We start from the raw sequence: 21224 nt of genomic DNA, 5'->3' as shown, positions 1-21224 counted from the left end.
AGACCCTCTGCAACAAGAACAGCCTCAACAAAACAACTGAACCTTCCATCCTGTGCAGGACTTAAAATATCTGTAAAATAAAAAGCGAATGCCTAACCCATGCCCCTCCAACCCAGAGAACCTCCATCATGATTGTGCTCTTAATGTTTACATTGCCTTGGCAATCGCTGTGTTCTTCCTTCTCTTTTTACAGCAGCTCCAGACCCTTCCAACCTTTCCTAGATTTTGACCCCACACTGAGCATCTCACCAGGCAGACAATTTTTATCTGACACTAATCCAATCATTAGCCACCGGAGGCAATCTCACTGAGTGTTGGATTCATTCAAAATCGCCTAACAGCTGTGAACATCAGACGACCCACCACATTCCTCTTGGCTCAGCAAGCCTCAGATCCTACAACGCGCATGCTTACATCAGTCAGCAAGCTCAAAAGTTCCAGAGGTCCAGCCCACCACCTACATAAAGATCTATCTCCAAGGCTGTAGACCCTGAAACCAGAGGAGGAAATGTAACCGGCAGGTTAAACGGTTTCCCCTCTTCCCATCACACCCAGGTCTGTGACTTCCTGATAAAATATTCTGTGTAGCAACTCAAGGTCGTCTTACTGCTTCTCTGCTCAAGGCTGCTTCACGAGCCACCCCCCAACCCTCCATTCAGACATGAGCAATAAGCCGCAAAGCTGTCCTTAGATAAACTTCATGTGTCATACCCCCCCCAAAAAACACATGCTCCCAGCTACCATGTTGCAGCCCCCGCTGCACCCCCATACATGTTAATTAGTTCCTGAAATTGCCTGCCTATTCCTAGAAACTTCGTGAATGATACATAAGCTCCCTATCCTGAACTCTATAACTGCCTTGGAATCCTCAACCTCGGGGAGCTTGACTTGAGACTTAGTCTCTGAGCTCCTTGCTTGACTAAAAAACTGGCTTGCAATAAAGTCTGCTTTCTCTTTCCCAAAGGCCTGGTGGCTCTCAATTGACTCGAGGGGTCGTGCCAGGCAGGATCCACCCTCATCAGGTTACAGTGGCAATTTTTTTTTAAATACTGTGGTATTAACTAGTTAATTAATAATTAATACTACAGTAAACCCATGTAGTTCCCTAACTTCTCCCCCCATCACTCCCGAATAAAATGGCTGTGACATCCCTCTCTGTTGATTCTGCTCAGCACAAGGCCAGAAAGAGAAGGTTTCATTTGGGGACTCTTTGTTAGGAAAAGGACAGTTACAATCACAATCATCTAGGAAGAAGGACCTGGCAGTCTACTTGTGAGAAGAATTAGCCAGTGAAAACCTTATGATAACAGCAGAACATTGTCTGACATAGTGCGGGAAGATGTGCCCCCCAGGTTGGAAGGCACCCAAAAGACGACTGGGGAAGAGCTGCCTCCTCAAAGTAGAGTCGACCTTAATGACGTGGATGGAATCAAGCTTTTGGGACCTTCATTTGCTGATGTGGCACGACTCAAAATGAGAAGAAACAGCTGCTAACATCCACTAATAACTGGAACAAGGAATGTACGAAGTATAAATCTAGGAAAATTGGAAATCATCAAAAATGAAATGGAACGCATAAACATCGATATCCTAGGCATTAGGGAGCTGAAATGGACCAGTATTGGCCATTTTGAATAGGACAGTCATATGGTCTACTATGCTGGGAATGACAAATTGAAGAGGAATGGTGTTGAATTCATCGTCGAAAAGAGCATTTCAAGATCTATCCTGAAGTACAACGCTGTCAGTGATAGGATAATATCCATATGCCTACAAGGAGAACAGTTAATATGACTATTATTCAAATTTATGCACCAATCACTAAGACCAAAGATGAAGAAACCGAAGATTTTTTACCAGCTTCTGCAGTCTGAAATTGATCAAACACATAATCAGGATGCATTGATAATTACTGGTGACTGGAATGCGAAAGTTGGAAACAAAGAATCAGCAGTTGGAAAATACGGCCTTGGTGATAGAAACGATGCCAGAGATTGCATAATAGAATTTTGCAAAACCAATGACTTCTTCATTGCAAATACCTTTTTTCAATAACATAAATGGCCACTATACACGTAGACTTTGCAGGATGAAATACACAGGAATCAAATCGATTATATCTGTGGAAAGAGATGATGGAAAACCTTAATATTATCAGTCAGAACAAGGCAGGGGCCGACTATGGAACAGACCATCAATTAATTGCTCATATGCAAGTTCAAGCTGAAGCTGAAGAAAATTAAAACAAGTCCACGAGAGCCAAAGTATGACTGTGAGTATATCCCACCTGAATTTAGAGACCATCTCAAGAATAGATTTGACACATTGAGCACTAATGACCAAAGACCAGATGAGTTGTGGGGTGACAACAAGGACATCATACATGAAGAAAGCAAAAGCTCATTAAAAAGACAGGAGGAAAAAAAAAGACTGAAGTGGATGTCAGAAGAGATTCTGAATACTTGTCCTTGAATGTAGATTAGCTAAAGCAAATGGAAGAAATGATGAAGTCAAAGCTGATCAAAAGATTGCAAAGGGTGGCTCGCAAAGACAAAGTAAAATATTATAATGAAATATGCAAAGACCTGGAGTTAGAAAACCAAAAGGGAAGAGCATGCTGAACATTTCTCAAGCTGAAAGAACTGAAGAAAAAAATTCAAGCCTCAAGTTGCAATACTGAAGGATTCTATAGGCAAAAAATTGAATGATGGAGGAAGCATGAAAAGAACCTGGAAGGAATACAGTGTCACTGTGCCAAAAAAGACTGGCTGACAGCCATTTCAAGAGGTAGCATACGATCAACAACCAATAGTACTGAAGGCATTGGCAAAAACAAGGCTCCAGGAATTGAAGGAATACCAATTGAGATGTTTCAACAAATGGATGCAATGCCAGAAGTGCCCACTTGTCTACACCAAGCAATTTGGAAGATGGCTCTCTGGCCAACCAACTGGAAGAGATCCATATTTGTGCCCATCCCAAAGAAAGGTGATCCAACCGAATGTGGAAATTATCAAGCAATATCATTAGTATCACACACGAGTAAAATTTTGCTGAGGATAATCTGAAAATGGCTGCAGCAGTACATCAACAGGGAACTGCCAGAAATTCAAGCTGGATTCAGAAGAGGACACGGAATGAGGGACATCATTGCTAGGACACGGAATGAGGGACATCATTGCTAATGTCAGATGAATCTGGGCTGAAAGCAGACAATACCAGAAATATGCTTACCTGTGTTTTATTGACTATGCAAAGGCATTAGACTGTGTGGATCATAACAAATTAGGGTAACACTGGGAAGAAGGGGAATTCCAGAACACTTAATTGTACTCATGTGGAACCTGTACATAGACCAAGAGGCAGTCATTTGAACAGAACAAGGGTATACTGCATGGTTTAAAATCAGGAAAGGTGTGCATCAGGGTTGTATCCTTTCACCATACTTATTCAATCTGTATGCTGAGCAAATAATCCAAGAAGCTGTACTATATGAAGAATGAGGCATCAGGATTGGAGGAAGACTTATTAACAACCTGTGTTAAGCAGATGACACAACTTTGCTTGCTGAAAGTGAAGAGGACTTGAAGCACTTACCAACGAAGATCAAAAACCACAGCCTTCAGTATGGATTATACGTCAACATGAAGAAAACAAAAACCCTTACAACTGGAGCAATAAGTAACATCATGATAAACACAGAAAAGACTGAAGTTGTCAAACATTGTACTTTATTTGGATCTGCAATGGAAGCAGCAGTCAAGGAATCAAACGACGTATTGCATTGGGCAAATGTGCTGCAAAAGGCCTCTTTAAAGTGTTAAAAAGCAAAGATGTCACTTTGAGGAGGAAGGTGTGCCTGACCCAAGCCATGGTATCTTCATTCGCCTCATATGCATGTAAAAGCTGAACAATGATTAAAGAAGACTGAAGAAGAACTGATGCCTTTGACTTATGGTGTGGTGAAGAATATTGAATATACCACTGACTGCCTGAAGAATGAGGAAGTCTGTCTTGGAAGAAATACAGCCAGGGTGCTCCTTAGAAGCGATGATTGCGAGACTTTGTCTTCCATACTTTGGACATCTTATCAGGAGGGGGAAAGTCTCTGAAGAAGGACATCATGCTTGGTAAAGTAGAGGGTCAGTGAAAGAGGGGAAGACCCTCAATGAGATGGAATGACACAGTGGCTGCAACAAGGAGCTGAAACATAGCAATGATTGTGAGCACGACGCAGGATTGGGCAGTGTTTTGTTCTGTTCTACATAGGGTCGCTATGAGTTGGAACTGACTACACGGAACCTAACAACAATAAGCATCAGACTAAATGGTTTTCTTTCCTCTCCTATCTGCAAGTAGTGATGGAGTTTAATTTGCACTTGCTAGCTGTGTGAGCCTGAGAAAATTACTTAACCTCTCTGAGTTTTAGATTCCTTGTCTATCAAATGGGGATCAAAAGAAAATCTACCTTATAGGTTGTTGTGGCATTCAGTAAGGGAAAGTAGGTAAATTGCTTAGCGCAGTGTCTTTAGTTAGTGATTCCTCCTCTACTCATCATAATTCCAATGAGACACCACACACACCTAGTTGTTGTTGAGTTTATCCCAACTCATGGTGACCTCTGTGTGCCAGAGTAGAGCTGCTCCATAGGGTCTTCAATGGCTAATTTTTTTCAGAAATAGCTAGCCAGGCCTTTCTTCCAAGATGCCTCTAGGTGGACTTGAACCTCCAACCTTTCGGTTAGCAGCCGAGTGCATTGTTTGCACCTCTCCCTCCAAAAAAAAAAAGTTGCTGTTGAGTTGATTCCAACTCATGGTGACCCCACATGTTGTGGAGGAGAACTGCACTCCACAGGGTTTTCATGACTGTGACCTCTTGGAAGGAGATCACCAGGTCTTTCTTCTAAGGTGTCTCTGGGTGTGTTCCAACTGCCAACCCTTTGGTTAGTAGTCTAGTGCTTAACAATTTGTACTGCCCAGGGGTTCCTTGCACCACCCAGGGATTCCTAATTCCAATTGTAGAAACCCTGACTTCTCTTTCTATGAAGCGTCGTCTTCCTCCTCTTCTAGTCAGGAGTTAGAGGTCTTTGAAAGCTAGGCTTCACCACTGTTTCCCACACTCACTCAATTATAAGAATCACATCTTAAAATGCAGCGCCCCCAGGTTTCTTCTTCAGGTGATGGAAATGTTCTGAAAGTAGATTTTGGTACCAGTTGCACGACTCTTTAAATACAGTGGCATCACTACTGGGGTTCCGGGGCTGTGGACTGTATCGCTTGACACTGTCAGAAGGGGTGACACCAAAATGACTGTCCATAAAATTTTCGTGCAGTGTTTCAGCAGAAATTTACTATTTTTTAAAATAAAAATGTCCCTGTAGTTAGTTATAACAACAAAAACACTTTTCGTAAGTCCAGCTTACAAGTATCAATATACCTACAAGGCTAAAACTCTATGCTAATTTATTTCTTGAACCTTCTAATGCGCTTCGGTCAGAGCTGTCATGATCACCCAATTACACTGGCGCTCTGTATCAAGTGGTTTTGTCCGCAAGCGCTACAAGCACACGCTGCTGCTTTTGTTGCTGCCAGCGTTTTCAGAGTCCCTGATTTTGTCAAATTTCCCGGTGTTTGAGCTAGGATATTGCGGTAATTCGTATCTGTGAACCTATATTGATAACTTTTTTGAGAATGAAGTAGTAATTAAAGGAAAAGGAGTGATATATGGGAATTATGATTTACAAGTAACATTCGTACAAAAAACATTACTAAGGATTCTGCATGGTCTGGTATGGAAGGAGGTCCGTGGGGGGCAGGGAGTGGCATCATGACCCACCACACGGTGACACCACTGTTTAAATATACTAAAATTAATTGAATTGTACACTGAAAATGGGTGAATTTTATGGTATGTTAATTATATTCCAATAAATCTGTTGAAAGCAAAAACAAACAAAAAAATACAGTGTCCCTAAGGAAACTTTTGGGGGTGATGGATATATTCACTATCTTGATTATGCTGATGGTCTTACATATGTGTTTCTAGGTCAAAACTTATCATATTATATACTTTAAACACCTGCAGTTTATTGTATTTTGATTATACCTCAATAAAGCTGTTTTTTTAAAAAAATCAGCAGAGTATTCCATATATGAATGGACCCGTTTTATTTTACTCAACCATGCCCCTTTTGATGGGTCCTTAGGTTTCCAATTTTGTGCCACTACAAACATAACACTGCAATAAATATATTTGTATGGGGAAAAAAAAAAGGAGAAAAAATGTAGTACTCCGTTCCCATTCAAAAGCCACACAAATCAGAATTTCCTGGGGAAGAGGACTGGAAGCCCATGTTTTTACTGAACATTCGCAAAACATTCTTGTAATCAGACATGCTTGGGAAAAAGTGGCCCAAACTTCACACACTTTTGACTTTTCAAGCCTGGGGTTTGAAATTCCATTTTCTGTGATCCCACCCTACTACCCAAATCTGTAAATGCTACACACAAACGGTTCTAAATCTGGGTTTCCCAGCTGTGTGGTACATCAGAATCACCAGGGTACTTGTTAGAATGCAGACTCTTAGGCCCCAGTCCCAGCATGCATGAGAAGGGCTGCCGGGTGGCTTAGGCTGGGTTCTCTAGAGAAGCAAAACCAGTGTCTGGAAGAAGTATGACCAGAATGCTCCTTAGAAGCAAGGATGGTGAGACTGTGTCTTACATACTTTGGACATGTTGTCAGGACAGATCAGTCCCTGGAGAAGGACACGATGCTTGGTGAAGTATAGGGTCAGCGGAAAAGGGGAAGGCCCTCAATGAGGTGGACTGACACAGTGGCTGCAACAATGAGTTCAAGCATAACAATTGTAAGGATGGTGCAGGACTGGGCAGTGTTTCCTTCTGTTGTGCACAGGGTCACTATGAGTTGGAACTGACTTGACGGCACCTAACAACAATAACAAATATATATATGTATACGTTGTCCTAGTCTAGTGCTGCTGTAGCAGAAATACCACAGGTGGATGGCTTTAACAAACAGAAGTTTATTCCCTCACAGACTACTAGGACAGAAATACAAATCCAGGGCATCAGCTCCAGGGAAAGACTTTCTCTGTCGGCTCTGGAAGAAGGTCCTCGTCATCAATCTTCCCCTGGACTAGGAGCTCTTCGCATAGGAAACTCGGGTCCAAAGGATGCACTCTGCTCCCAGCACTACTGCACTACTTTCTTGGTGGTATGAGGTTCCCCTGTCTCTCTACTTGCTTCTCTCTTTATATTTCAAAAGAGATTGGCTTAAGACACTATCTAGCAGATCCCATCAATATAACTGCCGCTAAACTATCTCATTAACATCATAGTGATAGGATTTACAACACATACGAAAATCGCATGGGATGACAAAGTGGGGGACAATCACACAATACTGGGAATCATGGCCCAGTCAAATTGATACACATATTTCTGGGGGACACAATTGAATCCATGACATATGTACACACACACATATATATATAGAGAGAGAGATTTATATCAAGGAAATAGCTCATGCAATTGTACAGACTAGAAAATCCTAACTCCATGGGTCAGGTTGGAGGCTTCTCCAGACTCATGTAACTGCAGGGGCTGGTGAACCCAAGATCCAGACCACAGAAGCTGACGAATCCCAAGATCGGCAGGCAAGCTGCCAGCTCAAGTCCCAAGAACCAGAGGTCAGATGAACAAGGGCCAGCTGCAAGATCCAGTGAGCCTTGCCAGAAAGCCCACCTATATTGGATGCAGGCCACACCCTCAAGGAAACTCCCTTTCAACTGATTGGCTACTCATAGTAGATCTCATGATGGAGGTGATCACATTTTATCAGATCTCATCATGGAGGCAATTACATCATTATATGACCACCAAACTGTATCATAACTGCCAAACTGCTCAGAATCATGGCCCAGCCAAGTTGACACACAACCTTAACCATCACACCAGGTTTAGCAAAAATAATAAATATAAGATGCCCTGGTAAATTTGAATTTCAAATAAATACCGAAATATTTTTTAGTATAAGTATATCCCATGCAATATTTGGGGCATGTTGTTGTTGCTGTATGTTGTTGAGCCAATTCTGACTCAATGTGACCCTATATGACAGAGTAGAACTGCCCCCGTAGGATTTCCAAGGCTGTGATCTTTACAGAAGCCAACTGCCGCATCTTTCTCCCATGGAGCCACTAGGTGGGTTCAAACCATTAACTTTTCAGTTAGCAACTGGGAGCTTAACCACTGTGCCACCAGGCATCCTTATTTGGGGCATACTTACACTAAAAAATGATTTGTTGTTTATCTGAAATTCAAATTTAATCAATGTCCTGTATTTTATGGGTAAATCTAAGTATAAGTCCTTGGGCCTGGGGTGAAGCTCAGGCTGGTCTGCTCCCCAGGTGGTTCTGATGCAGTGGAGGAGGGTGGTCCATAGAACCCATCTTGAGAACCTCTGGTCAGGTCAATCCCTTCTCGGTCAGGAACCCTCCTCATTGCTGCCAGCTGACGACAAGGCAGCAGCAGCAGAAAAAACTGTCCCTGATTTTCAAAAGCAAATACGAACATTAAATGCGGCATCGCTGTCCCCACAGCCTGCAGGATGCCGCTGCTGCTGCTCTTGGTGCATGTATGGAGGGCTGCCAAGGAGCCAAAACCCAGGATTTTCTCTACTGTCCCTAAGTTTATTTTTTATACCCAGCCTTGTCCCAGAAAAGAATTAGGCTACTGAGATTCAGCCTCTGCAGCTGTCTTGGTGGTGGGGAGGGAGAGAAGCACTCCGTCTGAGTGAACACACACCACAGATATTGTATGCTCACCAAGAACTAGGCACCGTGCCGTGCTGAGTTTTACAACTATAATCTTCTCATTCAACCCTCAAAATAAGCCTGTGAGGTTGCTGCTGTTATCACCCTCATTTCGTAGATGAGGAAACTGAGGTTCAAAGGGGGTCAAATGGCTTGGTCAAGAAAACACAGAGTAAGTGGTAGAATTGGGATTCTGACACAAAGCCTAGGTCACTAACCACTCTCCTATACTGCCTCCCTGGGGAACCTTGTGGTCCTTGTGAGTAAGCTTTCATCGGCAGCTTTTGTGTTATATTACACTTAAGATGAGGCTGCAATTTAGGCCATGATCCCAGGAACATTCCTGGTCTGGGGTATAATAACAGCTACCATGTACTACTTGGGGTCTACTTAGGCTGGCACTAACTGTCTTGCTTTACAGATATTCTTTCATAATGCCACATGCTAAGGATTGAGGAGAAGGCTGAGATACAAGAACCCTGGCCAAGGTCACAGAGCCAGGAGGGGGAGGAGCACTGATCTGCCTAAAAGCAAAGCCACCATCTCTGAATTTTCAAAAGCACACACTTGCTTTTCAACTCTGCTCACAAAGCTGTGCATTTTCAGGAAAATATTAGCTCTTCTGGGTGGTGCAAATGGTTTGCACCCTACTCCTAACCTAAAGGTTGGTGGTTTGAGACCACCCAGTGGTGCCATGGAAGAATGGCCTGGCAACCTGCTTCCATAAAGATTGTTGTTGGTAGTTGCCACTGAGTGGATTCTGACTCACGGCGACTCCATGTGTGCGAGTAGAACCGTGCTTCATAGTGTTTTGGAGGCTGTGACCTTTTGGAAGCCAAATGCCAGGCCTGTCTTCCAAGGAGCCTCTGGGTGGGTTCAAACCATCAACCTTTCAGCTAGTAGTCAAGTGCTTAACCATTTGCACTACCCAACCCTATGGGGCACAGTTCTACTCTGAAACATATGAGGCTGGACTAGACAGCAATGGTTTGTTTTTAAGTGATGGCCACTATGCCACGCTTGCATGGAATTCCAAGAATTACCCAGAAGAGGGATTTAAGACTCTCTCCTCCAACCTGAGCTCCCCGAGATCCACAATGATGGGTCTGAACTTTGCTGGCTTGAGTCCTGTTGCTGCACCTGTGTACACAGCGTGAGATGACAGAGTGATGGTGGTCCAGATTCAATGATACCCTTGGGCTGTATCTGAGCACCAGGCTGCAGGGAAGGCGAAGTGACACAGCACCTCCTGCCCCGCTACCCCACAGCCACCGGGACTCACCAGGTGCGGGTTTTCGATGACCAGTTCGTAGGTCAGCCCTGTAGACCCAAACCTCAGGATGTCTCCGGGTAACAGCTTCACAGCCACATTCTGAATGTGGCAGTCATTGACGAAGGTGCCGTTGCGAGAATTGAAGTCCTGGAGGATAAAACTGCCCTCGGCCTCATTATATTCAATGAGCGCATGGTGGTTGTCGATGTCACCAGACTGAAATGGAGAAGGAAATCAATAATTGCGACGTGGCCACTAACATTTACTCGTGCTCCTTGGGTGCCACCTCACCTGTGTCACCCCTCAGGATGGTCACCATAATCCTCATTTTTTAAAGTGAGGAAGCTGAGGGTCAGAGAGGTTGAGGGACTTGCCCAAGGCCACAAAGCTAGTGAGTGGTAGAGCTGGGATATGTGCTCAACTCTGTCTGACTCTACACCCAGGAAGAGGTACCGGAGTTGTTGGTGGGGAATCAGGCAAGACAGAGGCAAAGGGAACTATGGGAGTCTTAGAGGGCAAATGTTTGGCCTGGGAATTGGCCATTTCCTATTTCCCTGACCTCAAACAGGTACATTTTTAGTTGTCCCTAGTGGCAGGGTAGAAAGCAGAAAAGGCCCAAACACTATTCTACAAAACTACAAGGATAATGCTATGTTCATGGAATAGGGTACATACAATTAAGAGGGTATGTAATGATTGTTGTATTCATTCGTTTGCTCTATTCATTAAAAAAAAAAAACTTACTGAGATGAAATTGATGTAATATAAAATTACCCATTTTAAAGCCAATTCAGTGGCATTTAGTTTATTGACAATGCTGTACAACCACCACTTCGATTCCAAAACATTTCCATCCCTCCAAAGTGACATCCAGGATCCATTAAGCAGTTTCTCCCCATTCCCACCCCGACCCCCAGCCCCTGACAATCACCAATCTGCACTCTGTCCCTACAGATCTACCTATTCTGGACATTTCATGTAAATGAAATCATACCGTATGTAACCTTTTGTGTTTGGCTTCTTTCACTCAACATGTTTTCAAGGTTCATCCGCAATGAATCAGGGATCAGTGCTTCATTTCTTTGTATAACTGAATAATATTCTATTGTATGTACAGGCCACAATTTGCTTATCCATTCATCCCTTGATGAACATTTGGGCTGCTTCCACCTTTTGGCTATTGTGAATAGTACCTGTTTTCAATTCTTTTGAGTACCTACTGAGCAGCAGAGCTGCACGGTCATATGGTAATTCTATATTCAAAGTTTTGAGCAACCATTCAACTTTTCCCCACAGCAGTGGAACCATCTTACATTCCCACTAGCAATGTACCAGGGTTCCAATTTCTCCAGCACTTGAAGAAACTGCTGGCACTTGTTATTATTATTTTTCATTATACCCATCCCAGTGGGTATGAAGTGGTATCTCATTGTGGTTTTAATTTGCATTTTCCTAATGGCTAATGAAGGAGCCCTAGTGGCGCAGTGGTTAAGTACATGGCTGCTAACCAAAAGGGCAGTCAGTGGTTCGAACCTACCAGCCGCTCCACAGGTGAAAGATATGGAAGTCTGCTTCCATAAAGATCACAGCCTTAGAACCCCTCTGGGGCAGTTCAACTCCGTTCTGCTAGGGTCACTATGAATCGGAATCAACTCGATGGCAATGGGTTTGGTTTTAGAGGCTAACGATGATGAGCATCTTTTCAGGTGCTTGTTGACCATTTGCGTATCTTCTTTGGAGAAATGTCTATTCAAGTTCTTTGCCCATTTTTTAAATTGGGTTGCTCGTCTTTTTTTTTAATATTTTTGTTGTCGTTGAAAATATACACAGCAAAACATATACCAATTCAACAATTTCTATATGTACAATTCAGTGACATTGATTACATTCTTTGTGCAACCATTTTCACCCTCCTTTTCCTAATTGCTCCTCTCCAATTAACATAAACTCACAGACCCCCAAGCTTCCTACTAACCATTCTGTTACTATTGTCAGTTTGATCCCATACAGATAGTTCTTTAAAAGAGCACAATCCTCAAGGCAGACATTCTTTACTAATTATTGCTTGTCTTTTTGTTGTTGAGTTTTAAGAGTTCTTTATATATTCTGGATACTAGATCATTATCAGGTATATATATGACTTGCAAACGGAAACCCTGGTGGCCTAATGGTTAAGAGCTATCGCTGCTAACCAAAAAGTTGGCAGTTCAAATGCACCAGGCGTGCTTTGGAAACTCTACGGGGCAGTTCTACCCTGTCTTTGGAATCGACTTGATGGCAACGGGTTTTTTTTTTTTTTTATTCTATGGGTTGTCTTTTTACTTTCTTGATAGTGTCCTTCAAAGAACAAATTTTTTAATTTTGCTAAGGTCTAATTTACCTATTTTTTTCTTTTGTTGCTAAGCTCATGGAATAATGTACATATAATTAAGAAGGAATGTAATGATTGTTGTATTTGTTCTATTCATTTTTAATAACACCTTTTCTTAATATTGCAGAAAATGAGAAATGGAGAAAAGCACAAAGAAAAGATATTAAAACCACTTATAATCCCATCCCCCAGAGGTAAGCACTGTTAACATGTAGTTTACATCCTTCCAGTCTTTTTTTCTGAGCTTCCTAGTAAACCAACTGCCATCTAGCTGATTCCAACTCACGGCGACACCATGTGTGTCAAGGTAGAACTGCATTCCATAAGGTTTTCAGTGGCTGATTTTTTGGAAGTAGATCACCAAGCCTTTCTTCCAAGGTGCCTCCTGGTGGACTGGAACCTCGAACCTTTTTAGCAGCTGAATGCATTAACTATTTGTACCACCTAGCAACTCCTTATCTATGCTTACGTTCTTTTTAAAATTTTTTAAATGAAATTGAGATCATATCATACATACACAATTTTATAACTTCCCGTTAAAAAGTTCTGATATGTAATGGTTTCCCCATTCTATTAGTTATTTCCATTACTCCTTAAAGGCTACCCGGAATTTAGCTAACAAAGATGATCTACTTTTCAATAGGAGGCGTGGTATTACCACGTTTCCCCAAAGGAAAAGACCTCACCAGTGGTCTGTGAAATGGCAGAGGGGGGCAGAACCTCCTCTGTAATGTCACTTTAACACTCAGGAGGAAATGCTGCATTTCTCCTAGCCGTGAGGCCCTAGAGAAATGAAAGGAAACATCCCGGCTGTGGGCTGCAGGGCACACATGGTGTTCATCTTTTCAGGACACTGCCTATGGGACAGCCATTCCAGCCTAACACTTTGTAATTATCTTCCAAGTTCATCTTCTCAGGACGCCCCATCCAATTTTCATACAGAGCATTTGCACTTAGAAATCTACACTAAAGTTCCATGTAGATAATAATGAAAAGCTTATATTAATTTAACATTGTTGTTGGATGATGTTGAGTTGATTCTGACTCATAGCGACCCTACAGGACAGAAGAGAACTGCCCCACAGTGTTTTCTTGACTGTAATCTTTATGGAAGCAGATTGCCAGGTCTTTCTCTCATGGAGCCGCTGAGCAGGTTCAAACTGCCAACTTTTTGGTTGGCATCGAGGGCTTAACCATCGCACCACCAGGGCTCCTCAATTAAACATTACATGCCAGGAAATGTGTTAAGTGCTTTATTGCATTATCCTAGTTCATCTTCACAACAACCCAACATGATAGCTCTCCATTTCGTAGATGAGGAAATGGAAGCACAGAATGATTTTTAATTCGCTCAGAGATACCCAGCTCAGCAAGGCTGGCTCGCACCTAGGTTTTCCTGATTCAAAAGTCTCTGCTCTTACCTGCTATGCAAATTTCCACCAAACGCTTTGACATTGAAAACATTAAAACACAAGAGAAAGCTGGGGTAGCTGAAGTAATTTCAGACAAAGTAGATTTCAGAACAAGGAAAACTATCAGGAATAAAGAGAAACATTACATAACAAGCAAGGGGTCTATTCTCAAAGAAGACGTAACAATCCTTAAGGTGTATACACCAACCAACCAACCAAAACCAGCCCACTGCTGTTGAGTCGATTCTGACTCACAGCCACCCTATAGGACAGAGTAGTACTGACTGCCCCATAGAATTTCAAGGCCGTAACCTTTACGGAGGCACACTGCCACATCTTTCTCCCACAGAGAGGCTGGTGGGTTTGAACTGCCGATCTTTTGGTTGGCAGCCGAGCGCTTAGCCATTGTACCACTAGAGCTCCCACCAAACAATAGGACATCAAAATACGTGAGGCAAAAACAGAACTGCAAGGAGACATAGACAAAACCTACTATTATAGCTGGAGTTTTCACCACACCGATAGATGCAGCAGGCAGAAAATCAATAAGTATATAGTTTAACTAAACAACATTGCCAATCAACTGAATCTAACTGACATTTATGGAATACTTCATCCAACAACAGCAGAATATACATTCTCCTCAAGCTCACATGGAATATTCACCAAGACAGATCACATTCTGGGCTGTAGAACCCACCTCAACAAATTTAAAATGGTTGAAATCACACAAAGTATGTTGTTGTGGGTTGAACTGTGTCCTCCCCCGCCACCGCCCCCCCCCAGATCTGTGTTTTAAATCCTAACCTCTATGCCTATGGTTATAATCCCACTTCGGAACGCGCTGTATTTGTTACGCTAATGAAGCAGGATTAGTGTCCCTTGTATCTTGAGTCAATCTCTTTCGAGATATAAAAGTGATTAAACAAGCCAGCAGAAGACAGAAAAGGTAAGAGAGATGCCAAGACCCATGAAGATCTCCAAGGAACCAGGAAGTAGAAGCTGAAGAGACAATGACCTTCCTCCAGAGACAACACAGAGAGAAAGTCTTCACCTAGAAAAGAGCCAGTGCTCTAAATTCAAACTTCTAGCCTCCTAAACTATGAGAAAATAAATTTCTGTCGGTTAAAGCAATTCACTTGTGGTATTTCTGTTACAGCAGCATTAGATAACTAAGACAGTAAATTGGTACCAGAAGAGTGGGCTGCTGCTCTAACAGATATCTAAAATGTGGAAGCAGTTTTGGAATTGGGCCATGGGTAGAAGCTGGAAGAGTTTTAAGGTGCCTAATAATTTTAAGGTGCCTAATAATTTTTTTTGTTTGTTTTAATAGTAAAAGCCTAGACTGCCTTGAAGAGACTCTTGGCAGAATTATGGATGTCAAAGGCATTCTTACAAGGGTTCAGAAGGAAGTGAAGAGAGCAATAGAGAACGTCTCTATTGTCTTAGAGAATGCATACGGTGTCCGCAAATGTAGCTAGAAATGTGGACGTTAAATGTGCTTCTGGTGAGGCTTTAAAAGAAAATGATGACCATGTGACTGGACAATGGAGGAAGGACGATGCTTTTTATGCAGTGGCAATGAACTTGTCTGAATTATGTTCAAATGTTTGGTAGAAGGTAGAACTTGTAAGTGATGAACTAGGATATCTGGTTGATGAGATTTCTAAGCAAGGTTGTAAGGGCAGCATGGTTTTTCCTTGTTTATAATAAAATGCGAGAGGCTAGATATGGACTTAAAAATGAACTGTGCAAAATGAAAACACAACTTAGACATTTGGAAAATTCTGTTGTACAAACTAAGGACACAGGTCCTAGAATGTTCACCAAAGACATAGCTATACAATCTTTTGTTAAAAAGATTAAGCCTGTGACTGATTGGTCCAACCAGCTACCACAGCAATGACCTTTTCAATAATTTGATTAGACAATTCTTCCTTCCAGAAAGAAAAAATTTTTTAAAATAATAATAGTAGAAAATAAATAATGATGTTAGGATCCTCGGTGATTTACATTACTGCTTTGTTGTTGGTAAGTGCCATCAAGTCACTTCCTCTCATAGTGACTGAACAGCCCTGTACAGGCGGTTCTATTATTATCCCAATCTTAGAAGTGAGGATGGTGAGACTTTGGTCTGCTTACTTAGGACATGTCATCAGAAAGACCAATTGCTAGAAAAGGACATTATGGTTGGTAAAGTAGAGGGTCAGTGAAAACAAGGGAAACCCCTCAATGAGATGGATTGACACAATAGCGACAACAATTAATTGAAACAGCGACAATCATGAAGATGGCACAGGACCAGGCAACATTTCGTTCTGTTATACATAAGGTTTAGGAGCCCTGATAGTACAATGGTTAGGCGCTCTACTGCAAATCGAAAGGTGGAGGCACTTCGAACTCACCAGCAGCTCCGCATGAGAAAGACGTGGCAGTCTACTTCCGTAAAGATTAAGCCTTGAAAACCCTATGTGGCACTTCTACTCTGTCCTATAGAGTCACTGTGAGTCGGAATTGACTCGACTGCAAAGGGTTTGGTTTTTTGGTTTTATACATAAAGTTTCCATGAGTCGGACACGACTTGATGGCAACTAACAACAATAACAACAACATAGATGAAGCAGCTGAGACTCAGAGTGGTGAAGTGACTCATCCAAGGTCAAGTTACTAGCACATGGCAATGTCAGGATTGGAACCCATGTCTAATTCCAAAATCCATACTCTTGATATATATCCTATGCTTTTCAGGGTAGAGAGTGATTTAATAATAAGAGAGGGAAGGGATGGAACTGAATATAGAAAACAAAAACATTTTTAAATGTTTCCTACATTTTAAATATTTTATTTAAGTACATAGTAAGTCTTTAAAATACCTAGACTTCAGAAAGAATCTACTAACAACACACATCCACTCCAATGACCACAGGGCTCTGTAAAGTCTCCCTGAGAAGCTGACCGTTAATCACAACATGCCAAGGCTCCACCTGTATGTGGAGCCAGTTTTTTATCTTGTATTGTCTGGAACTTGGAAGCCCATCCTCCACCATAACCTCCCAGCCTCGAGACTTCATTCATCTTGGTCTTTGCTTCCCTTCCAATCCCTATTGGTATCCCTCTACCTCTACTTCCTCCTCCGCAGCCTGGGTCCCTGCTCTACCTCCCTAGCTCCTTCAAGTCTCCCCACTCCGAGTCATTGGTCCATGGGCTGTTCCCCTTGGGCCCCTGGTCTTTGCCTCCATGCCACTTCATTAACAGGCTCCAAGATCTTCCAGAAGATTGGTGACTTGGACCCACCCAGTGGCACGGCAGAAGACAGGCCAGTTGATCTGCTTCCATAAAGATCACAGCCATGAAAACCCTGTGGAGCACAGTTCTATTCTGTCATACATGGGGTCGCCGTGAGTCGGAATTGACTTGACAGCAACAGGTTTAGATCTTCTACCTCGTCCTCCACTCCAGCTGCCAGGCGCCTTCCATTTGCTCCCCTGGATCTTCCCTCCTCCTGTCTCCACCACCCTCTGGCCCAGCAGGCTGGCCTGTGTGGAGGCATCAGTGGCCTCCTCGCCTCTGGTTTCTGGTTGAGTTTAGCCAATGGGGGATGGGAACAGGGAGAAGAAAGGTGAGGAGGGGGGTCACTCCGGGCAAGCTGTTACCCTCCACCAAAAGCCACAGCTCCCCAGGCAGCTCTCTCCAGCCAGCCCTCTTTGTCTCTGGGTTCCACAAAATGCCTCTTCCCCCCTCCAGGTCTGGGGGTGGGACCGCCCCTCACTCATGCTAGCTCTAGGCATTGCATTCCCCCTGTGGCTTCTCTAAGCCCTGCCTGCCCTCTGTAAAGAGACCCTTTGCTAAACTCCCTCTGTCACCTCACACACACTTTGGGGGTGCCCTCTGCTCCCTGCCAGGGCTCAGCTTCCCCAGCTTAGAGAGGCACTCAGATACAACAGCTCTCAACTCCCCTTCCCTCAGCCACCAGGGGCTCAGTGCCATCTTGCCTTTGTTCCCTTTCTTCCCCAACGATCTTCTCTTTGTATTTGAAGCCTCACCTTGGACACCCACAGGTGACCTCCACCCAACCTATGAACATGCTCACCATGGTCCCTAGCCTAAAAATGCCTCCCCCTCCCCCTCCCCCATTCCTTTCCTTTATTGTCAAATGGCTTCAAGAGGAGCTCCGTTCCCCTGAGTGCTCCACCTCCGGCCATTCAGTGTCCCTCCTACCACCTCCCTAAATCTGCCCTTGTGAGGATCACCAGTGGCCTCCTGGTGGCTCTCACTATCCCTGGCCTCTCCATGGCACTTGAAATTGTCATCAGAGGGAGGCATGTGGCCTATGGGTAAGGCATTAGGGAGGCAGGAGAGTGTGGTGGTTATTTGGCTGGCTTTTGAGGTGGGTGGCCTGGGTTCAAACTCCAGCTTTCCTACTTCCTAGCTGGATGACCTTGGGCAAATGACCTATTCTGCTGGTACCTCAGTATCCTCATCTGTAATCAGGGATAATAACAGACCAGCCCTTGTAAATCTGTGGTGACGATTAAATGAAAGGATACCTATGAAAGCTCTTAAAAGTACCTTGAAACATAGAGCAAATGTCAAAATGTTTAGTATTATTATCAAGAGGATGGCTCTGGAGTTAGAAAGCCTGGAGTTCAAGTCCGTCTTCTACCACTGTCCAGCTGTGCAGCCTGGGGCAAGTTTCTCTGCTTCTCTGAAGCTGCTTTCTGAACTGCAAAAATGAGTGTGATATGCTGCACCTCGTAGGATTGGCAAAAGATACTGCTGGGCGCATTGTCAACGTGGTAGGATAACTTTTTTTGTTTTTGTTTTAAATTAACTGTTGTGTGTGTGTGTAACTGTATTTCTTTACCTTTTGGTCCTTGGCCATGTCACCTCCACTCTCACTGCCTTGAGAAAGAGATGGAGTAGAGAAGCAGTGAAAATGGGGTTTTCAAAAGAATAAGGATGACAAGAAACAGAATGGGCTCTGGTGAGGCAGAGGGTCTGGGAGGCATAGGGAAAGAGGAAACTTCTCTGTTTTCCTCCTGCTAACTAGCTCCTACCTCAGCTTCCCTGGGGGAGCCCAGAGGAGCGGGGAGAGGTTGGTTCATGAGGTGTCTCTGAGAGCTCCCTGGAATCTGTGCAACCTCTGAGAGGGGATGAGGCGCATCTAGAAGTGACAGAGATTCAGTAACATTCGCCTCAGTGCACTGGGGACTTGAAATAACCGGAACCTGAAGAGTGAGCCGCCATCTGTGCCTACTTCCTGGGCATTCACAATAGAACACCAATTGCTCACACTGGTGTCCACACCCCCATCCTGAAAAGCCTCTCTTCCAGAAGCTTCCTGCGTGGTGCCAGCTGCCTGAGCATGTGTCCCAGCTCTCCACATCCTCCCTCTGTGACGTCAGCCAGGCTACTTAACTGCCTCTGCCTCAGTGCCCTCATCTGCGAGACGAGGAAAACGGCAGTCCTGACGTCAGAGGCTGCCATAAGGATCAAATGAGTTAATAGGCACAGAAGTACAACAGTGCCTGGCGAACGTCAGCCCGCCATAAACATTTGCTATTTCTGTAACTAATGTTCCCCCAGGCGCGGCGCCAGCTTTTCTGACCTCCTCCTGCCTCTCTACTTCTAGGTTGCCATATGGGGTTTCTCCATCTCTGCCAGCCCCTCGAATGTCACCATTTCTCAGATTTCAAGGGCTGTCATCCTTCTCACTCTGCCCACAGGCTGGGGCAGCTGCACCAGCCTTTCAATTCTCAGACATGTATTTGCAGCCCTCAGTTAACCTACAGGCTCCTAACTGCCCACCTCCCTCTGGGTGTTGAGGCACTCACATGACTCCAGCCATCTTACCTCCTGTATAACATCTCTTAGTGATATTAACTCCCTCCCAGCTCATCTGGTCATTTTCTTCATTGCTCTTTGCATTGATCCATACCGATTCTTCTGGAAAGTTCTCAAATGAAATCCATAACTCCCCTCCCATACACACACTACAATAGTCCAGGCAAGAGACAGGAATAACTGTGGTAGACAGAAGAGTCCCTGGGTAGTGCAAACAGTTAAGCGCTTAGCTGCTAACCAAAAGGTTGGAGGGTTCAGTTCCCCCAGAGGCACCTCAGAAGAAAGGCCTGGTGATCTCCTTCCAAAAAATCAGCTATTGAAAACCCTACCGAGCACAGTTCTACTCTACACATATGGGATCACGATAAGTTGGAATCAACTCAATGGCAACTGTTTTCTTTCGCTGGTGGCATACAGAATGGTCCTCTGAAGACGTCCACGCCCTAGTCCCTGGGGCCTGTGAATATGCTACATTGCGTGGCAAAAGGCACTGTGCAGATGTAATAAGGATTATTTATCACTGACCTTAAAATAAGGAGATTATTTTGGATTATCTGGGTAGGCCCAATCTAACCACCAAAAAAACCAAACCAAACCCAGTGCCGTCGGGTCGATTCTGACTCATAGCGACCCTATAGGACAGAGTAGAACTGCCCCATAGAGTTTCCAAGGAGTGCCTGACAGATTCAAACTGCCGACCCTTTGGTTAGCAGCCATAGCACTTAACCACTACGCCACCAGGGTTTCCAATCTAACCACATATGCCCTTAAAAGCAGAGAAATTTATCTGGCTGGAAATGGAACGAGTAGTCAGAAAGGGAGGTCAGACAGATTTGAAGCAAGTGAAGGACTCGATCTGCTGTTACGAGCTTTGACGATGGAGGAGGCCATGAGCCAGGGAATGTGGGCAGTCTCTACAAACTGAGAAGACCTCCAATAGCCAGCAAGGAAACCAGACCTCGGTCCTGCAACCATACCACATGCAACTGAATTCTACCACAACATAAATGAGCCTGGAAGAGCCTTCAGATAAGAGCCCAGGCCAGCCAACAACTTGATTTCAGCCTTGGGAGACCTAGAGAAGAAAAGCCAGCTGCATCCACTCAGATCCAGCCTGAGACTGACCTAGAGTACTGTGAGGTAATAAACGTGTGTTGTTTTAAGCCATTAAGTTAGTATGATTTCTTAGGACAGCAATAGAAAATTAATAAAATAGTTGAAATTTACGACAATATTTCCCACCCACTAGTCATTGCTCTCAGCATTTCACAGTAATTCAGTCTCATCACACTGCGATTATCTCCATTTGTTGTTGGTTTTAGCTGCCATCGCTTCTGCCCCTGATGTATAGTGACCTCATGCACAACTGAACGAAACACTGCCTGATTATGTACCATCCTCATGATTGGTTGTGATCCACTGGGTTTCATGGGCTGATTTTTTGGAAGTAGATTGCCAGGCCTTTCTTCCTAGTCCATCTTAGTTTGCAAG

This window comes from Loxodonta africana, chromosome 3, assembly GCF_030014295.1.
Source record: "Loxodonta africana isolate mLoxAfr1 chromosome 3, mLoxAfr1.hap2, whole genome shotgun sequence".
NCBI lineage: Eukaryota > Metazoa > Chordata > Mammalia > Proboscidea > Elephantidae > Loxodonta > Loxodonta africana.
The sequence above is the reverse complement of the archived record's forward strand: the minus strand, read 5'-3'. Positions refer to the sequence as shown.